This window comes from Eriocheir sinensis, chromosome 63 (genome assembly GCF_024679095.1).
Source record: "Eriocheir sinensis breed Jianghai 21 chromosome 63, ASM2467909v1, whole genome shotgun sequence".
Lineage (NCBI taxonomy): Eukaryota > Metazoa > Arthropoda > Malacostraca > Decapoda > Varunidae > Eriocheir > Eriocheir sinensis.
The window spans coordinates 7,343,474-7,350,973 of record NC_066571.1 but is presented as its reverse complement, the minus strand read 5'-3'; the positions used below and the strand labels follow the sequence as shown (position 1 = coordinate 7,350,973).

Here is a 7,500-nt window from a genome sequence, read left to right as displayed (position 1 = left end):
CGGGAGGAATAATAACCTCAAGATGGAGGGAAGGCGGAGGAGGAGTTGTAGGAGGAGGAGGAGCAAAAGGAGGAGGGGGAGGAGGAGGGGGGGAAGGAGGAGGAAGGAGAAGCGTTGAGATAATAAAAATGAGTTAGTGTTAGTGTTAGTATTAGTGTGTGTGTGTGTGTGTGTGTGTGTGTGTGTGTGTGTGTGTGTGAGTAATACTGTTTGGCACATCCTGAATCCTTGGCTCAAGTGACGTCACAGTGACCGGAGCAGCTAGGTCTGGTGTGCCGCTGGTCCTCCTCCTCCTCCTCCTTGAGCTCTTCCTTCCTTCTCACTTCTAACTTTTCTAAATGTTAAGATGCTTTCTACTACCCACACGGAATTTCGATGGGTCTGTTTTCTCCTCCTCCTCCTCCTACTACTACTACTACTACTACTACTACTACTACCACCGAAGATCTTCCTTCCTCGTGTGTTAACTTCTTTCCTTCTCTCACATTCACTCACTTTCCTTTTTGTTTCCTCTTCCCTTTCAACTACCTTCTCTTCCTCCTCTCCTTTCCTCCTCTTCTTCCCTTCCCTCCACTCCCTTCCCTCACGTGCATTAGTCTCGAGACAGAGGATGACGTAAGACTCGGAGGAAGAGGAGGGGAGGGGAGGGGAGAAGGGGGAGAGAATTAGGGAGGACCCGCCTTTCCAGGTGTCACGGGGGTGCATGATTACAGGTAGGTACACACACACACACACACACACACACACACACACACACACACACACACACACACACACACACACACACGGTTTCTAGTGTAACATGACGTGGTAGGAGGAGGAAGAGGAGATGAGGAAGAGGATGCGGACGAAGATAGCATAAAAAAAATCAAGAACAAGAAATAATAATTCGAATTCGTCATTGAAACAAATTTTGAAAGAGGAGGAGGAGGAGGAGGAGGAGGTGACTAATACAAATACCCGGAGGCTCTTATCGAAAAAATCCATGGACGAAGAAGGAAGGGGATATCAATACGCAGAAAATAAGAAAAAGAACAAGAAAAACAACAAGATGAAGAACAACAAGAAGCATAAATCGAAGAAACCACAAAGAAGAATAGATGAGAAAAAAAAGGCAATAAAAGAGGGGAGGAGGGAGGGGAAGGGGAAATGATAATGGCAGGGGGGGAAACAAAGAGGGGAGGATGAAGGGGGAGTGAAGGGGAAAAAAGGGGGGGAAGGGGGGGGGGAGGTATTTGATTCGGGACGGCACGTGATGAGTCAGCTGTTTGGAGGACCCCGGGAAATACGCCCCCTCGACAATCCACGCCCCCCCCTTCCCCCCCCATCCCTGACACACCACGCCACGCATTTTGCCCAACACTTGTTTGTTTACCCACTTAAGGCGCCCTCGTGTTCAGGTGATGACGTGTGTGTGTGAGAGTGTGTGTGTGTGTGTGTGTGTGTGTGTGTGTCACGGTGATGGTTCTAGAACGCTACCGCGACAGAAGCGTTGAGAAGGGGAGAAAGAAAGAATGAATGAATGAGGAAGGAAGAAGGGAAGAAAGAAAGGGATAAAGAAGGGAGGGAAGAAAGACAAAAACAAAAGATAGGGAGGAAGAAAGAATGCAAGGAAGGAAGAATGAATGAAAGTAAGAAAGGAAAAGCAGAAGTAAATGATAAATAAGAAGAAAAAAAATATAGGAAGAGGGGAACAGACGGGAAGTTAAGGTGAGGTAAACTAAAAAAAAAAAAGATATAAGGGAGCTGACATAACAGGGTAGAGGTGAAGGAGGGGGGGTGATGGGGGGCGGGGGGGCACCTGAACCGCCTGAAGGAGTGGCGCCCGTCTCGCTGAGGTGGGGAAACCCTGACGAAACAGGTGTGTGTGTGTGTGTGTGTGTGTGTGTGTGTGTGTGTGTGTGTGTGTGTGTGTGGGTGTGTGTGTGTACTTTTTTCGATTTTCGTTTTTGATATTATGTTTATATTTCCCATTATGGACCTGCACATATGGTCACCTAACTAATGTACTAACTCTATGTGTGTGTGTGTGTGTGTGTGTGTGTGTGTGTGTGTGTGTGTGAAAGGTGGTAAAGATTGTAATATTGGTGGTGGTGGTCATGGTGGTGGTGGTGGTGGTCATGGCAATGGTGGCGGTGGTGGTGTGGGAGTGGAGGTGCTGTCCATCAGCGTCTCCTTGGTTACCCATAGCGACGCCTCCACCACCCCCACCCCCACCCCCACCCCCACCATCACCACCACCACCACCACCACCACCACCACCACACAAAGGAAAGCCAACACCTCATCATCACATCATTGTCACTAACTAATCCAAACCATCCATCTTATCGAGAGAGAGAGAGAGAGAGAGAGAGAGAGAGAGAGAGAGAGAGAGAGAGAGAGAGAGAGAGAGAGAGAGAGAGAGAGAGAGAGATGGGGGAGTGGTAAATCAAGACAGAGAACAACCAAATATATTAAATACCACAGACAGACAGACAGGTAGACAGAAGTTACCATTAAGGAGGAAAGAAGGAAGAATGGGAAGGGGAAGAAGAAAGGGGAGAGTGGGAGGCTGCGAGAGGGGGCGAGGGGGGCAGGGGGAAGAGCAGGCAAGTGAAGGAGAACAAGACAGTGAGTAATTGGCGATAAGCTCAGATGAAGGAAACTTAATCGACGGCTAAGATGTTGTTAAGGTGATCAGACAGACACACGTTGGAAAAACCACGAGCATGACAAACTGGAGGAACGCACGCACGCACATAAAAAGAACAGCAATGCGGAAGAGAGTAAAGATGAACAACGCGGAAGAACTTGAAAGAACAACATTAATAGATACGGAGCGGACTAGAAAACTAATGAGATCGAGAACAGAGACATATAAAGCAAATCTAATGAGCCAGTGAGAGAGAGAGATAATAGAGGTGAAGAGAATTCGAATCTTAGAGGGAAGAGAAGATAAATACAGGCACAAAGAGAACTAGATATTATAAGTAAAAGAAATAACCATAAGTAGAAACAAGAAATATACGTAGACAAAGGGAACTATAGAGCATAAGAAGTAGAGGTAAAGAAAATAATTAGAATCTGAAGAAGAAACAGAAGAAATACAAAGGGAACTAGATATTTTAAGAAGTAAAAGATAAGAAGAAAGAGAAGAAATATACGTAGACACAAAGGGAGCTAGAGAGCATAAGAAGTAGAAGTATAGAAAATAATTAGAGTACACACATATAGAACAACAAACTACAAGAATACGCAAAGGAAACTAGAAATACGAGGAAGAGGAAGAGGAAAGAATCGTACTAGGAAAACAAAGAGAATGCAAATAGAAGGAAAATGAGCACAGAAAAGAAAAATAAATGAAAGCACATATACAGAACAACAAACTACAATAAGCAAATGAAACTAGAAATATGAAGAATCGTACATATAACAAGTTTAGGGAGAATGGATGTGGAAGAACAGTAAAGAGGATGAAAAAAGAGAATGGATGAATACATGCGAAACAAAAGAACAACAAACAAAGGGAACTAGAAATATAACTAAGAGAGAGGAGAAATTTTATGAGGCAAATTAAGGAATGAAAGAGACGAAACGAGGTACAGTAGGTGGGGGGGAAAAGGTATAAAGAACCGGATGGAAAATAAACTGAATAAGCTGATGAGTATAAATAACACAAAGGAATCTTCTTGAGAACTCTACCGGCGGTTTCGTGAAGAGTGGGAAGATACTCGAAAACAACAACAACAACAACAACAACAACAACAACAACAACAAAACACTCCAAGGGGACAAAGGATCGCGTGAAAATGCAATATAATGAGCCTGTTAATGAGGAGACACTTACATGGAACTCGTGGGAAAAGTTTACGATTTCCGGTGAGATCAGCAGAAAAGAGGATACCAGAGGAGAGGAGAAATGTCATAACAAGGCAAAGGAGCTGGAGGAGCTAGAACATGGAGGTAATGATTTAGGAATACACTGGAAACTTGTAAGAAGGGTGCGTACAGCTACTGGAGAGAGTAAACAAGGATAAGGTCAACGATTTCCGGGAAGATCAAGCAGAAAAGAGGACAGGAGAAATATACCATAAGACAAAGGAACTGGAGGAACTAGAACATGTAGGTAATGAGTTGAGAATACACTGGAAACTTGTGAGTAAGTACAGCTACTGGAGAGAGTAAACTAGGATAAGGTCAACGATTTCCGGGAAGATCAAGCAGAAAAGAGGACAGCAGAGGAGAGGAGAAATGTACCATAACAAGGCAAAGGAACTGGAACCAGAACATGGAGGTAAAGAGTTAGGAATACACTGGAAACTTGTAAGAAGAGTAAGTACAGCTATTGGAAAGAGTAAACCAAGATTAGGATGGTAAGAAAAGGAGAAAAGAATCCGATCGGCTTTGTTTACAGGAGCTGCTTTGTATAAGACTACCGACCTCTTGCAGACTCCTTGTGTTCTTACGTTCTTATATAAAATGAACGAATGGTTAGATAGAAGAGCTACAACATTGGAAAGGTAAAGAAGAACACCCAGGAAACTTGCAAGAAAACTAATCACGAGTTGTAGAATGAATTTTATAGGAAAAGAACAGAGGGAGACCAGAAAATATCGAATAACAGAAGAAAAGCAGTTAGTTCAGGTAGCTAAGAAGGAACATAGAGGAATCTTATTGGAAATGTAATTACTGTTGCATAGGAGAAGGATCAGAAGAGGAAAGAATACAAACACACACAACACACACTCGGCTAAAAGAAATACAGATGCAGGTGGTAGAAAAAGACATACAAGAATTTTACAGGAAAAGTAATCACCGTTGAAAAGGAAGATTGGAATAGGAATGAATAGGAAACAGACATACAGAACACACAATATGATGAAAGAAATACAAAAGCCAGTGCGTAAGGAGAAACCAAGGGGAAGATAGAATGGGAGATACAGAAGACACCTTAGGACAAAACTACATACGCGCGCCTTCGAGAGTAAGTAGACTAAAGGAAGGTATCATGAAACTGGTTGCGTACATGTTTGATTCAATAAAGAGAAGGCAAAAAAGAGATGGATAACACAGAGTAAGGAAAAACATAACACCTGATTGAGAGGAATGCGAACAAAGGAAAGAGGGTAAAAATAAACTATGAAAATTACGAAAAAATAGGGAAAAACAAGGAAATTAAGAGAATAGCAAGGAACAAGAAAAAAAAAGACAAGCTAAATAGGAATGCAAACAAAGGGAGAAGGGTAGGAATATAAAAAATAAAAAATAGTGAGGAAACGAAGCATATGAAAGTGAATAACAAGGAATAAGGGAAAAAAACGCATAGGCCAGCTAAGGAATGCGGACAAAGGAATAGAAAAAAAGGAAAATGAGGAAAAATTATGGAAACTGAGCAAATGAAATGACTAACAAGGAAGAAAGGAGGAAAGAAATAAAGATGCAAAGGGTGAAGACGAACACGTGATTAAGATAAGGAGACTAATGCGAAAGAAAGGAAAAAAACAACATAAAAATAAGTGCTTGAGGGAAAATGTGTAAATACTTGGAAATACCTATAAAAAAAATGAGATGTCAAGAAATGTGAACGATATATAAAGGAAATACGAAGATTACACGAAAAAAAAAGTAGGGAAAGAATAAATACTTGGAAATACCTATAAAAAAAAAAAATGATGAGATGTTAAGAAATGTGAACGATATGTAAAGGGAATACGAAGATTACATGAAAAAAAGGAAAAGGTTGAGAAAAAAAGAAATACGTGGAAATAAGAAATAATGAAGCCCCGGAAAACATGAGCGTGATAAAGCGGATGCAAAGAAAATTGATAAGAAGAGAAATAGCAAAAAATAGCAAAAATAAAAAGGAGGAACTTACGCAAAAAAAAAGTGAGAACGTGGAAAATACATAATAAAAGAACAAGAAAATGAATAAAAGCGAAAAATAAGGAAAGAAAGATAAATCAAAAGGAAGAAATCAGACAAAAAATAAAAGAAAACGGAAAATACAAAAAAACAAGACAAAAAGCAAGGAAACAGAGAACAAAAACAACGCGAGGAAAACAAAAGAAGAAAAAACAGAAAAAAAGAAAAAGTAAAAATCAAAAGGAGGAAGAAAATAGGCATAAGAAAACAGGTGAGAAAACGGGAATACATAAAAAAAACAGATAAACAAAAATAATAAACAACCCGAGAGTGAAGGAGGGAGGGAGAGAAGTGAGAGAAGGAGAAAAAATAGAATAATAAAAATAAACGGAAGGAAAAACAACATGATACAGGCGTGGGAGAGAGAGAGAGAGAGAGAGAGAGAGAGAGAGAGAGAGAGAGAGAGAGAGAGAGAGAGAGAGAGAGAGAGAGAGAGAGAGAGAGAGAGAGAGAGAAGCCAAGACGAGATGATAATAGACAACACCTGTTTTAAAGATGATCAAGCAAGGGGACAGAGAGAGAGAGAGAGAGAGAGAGAGAGAGAGAGAGAGAGAGAGAGAGAGAGAGAGAGAGAGAGAGAGAGAGAGAGAGAGAGAGAGAGAGAGAGAGAGAGAGAGAGAGAGAGAGAGAGAGATATGAGCATGTGAGGCACGCGTTGAATAGAGACAACCAGGAGGAGGAGGAGGAGGAGGAGGAACACAAAGGAAGAACAAACAACTGCAGATCTGATGGTCCTTTCGAGGCTGTTTGTGACAAGGAGGAGGAGGAGGAGGAGGAGGAGGAGGAGGAGGAGGAGGAGGCATCTTGTGACCTCACCTGTTACGTCATGACCTCGCCAATCTAGACAAGGCATGTGTATAATGGTCCCCGGGCTGACCTTGTGATCGCCCCAGAAATAGTGTGTCACCTGAGGTCACGCGCGCGAACACACACACACACACACACACACACACACACACACACACACACACACACACACACACACTATTCCCGTCTTATTTATCCCAAACACACACACACACACACACACACACACACACACACACACACACACACACCGTCCATTGTGTGTGCGTGGCATAGAAATACGTGCACAGGTCTCAACATGTTGCACCGCCACCAGCACAAGCCGTGGTAAAGGAGGTAAAGAGGAAGAGGTAGAAGAACGAGAGGAGGAGGAGGAGGAGGAGGAGGAGTGCAGTGCGTGGGCGTTCTAAACCTTCCACTCCCACCCACCCTCCCGCCCACACACCTTCCAACCCGCCTGCCACCCACACATCCTCTCTCTCTCTCTCTCTCTCTCTCTCTCTGAATCATTGCCTAACCACAATGATCACGGATTTCTAGGTAGTGGTGGTGATTGCTGGTGGTGGTGTTGTTGCTAGTGTGGGTGGTAGTGATTGCTGATGATGATGATAATGTTGTTGTTGTTGTTGTTATTATTGTTGCTATGGTGGTGGTGGTGGTGACAGGGTCAGTGGTAATCCCCAGGGTGCCTTGTCTGGCAGAGGCACAAAAACGGTGTATAGCAAGGCAAGCGGCGGTGGTGGAGGTGGTGGTGGTGGGAGGGGCGGTGGCGGCGTCCTCGGGTGGCGG

The 7,500-nt window shown here is 42.9% G+C and overlaps 1 protein-coding gene across 1 annotated transcript in view; it reads right to left on the bottom strand.

Moving 5' to 3' along the window:
• The window catches only part of LOC126986943 (basic proline-rich protein-like), a 58,275-nt gene that overhangs the window by 49,911 nt on the left and 864 nt on the right, over nt 1–7,500 (bottom strand). The window lies entirely within an intron of this gene.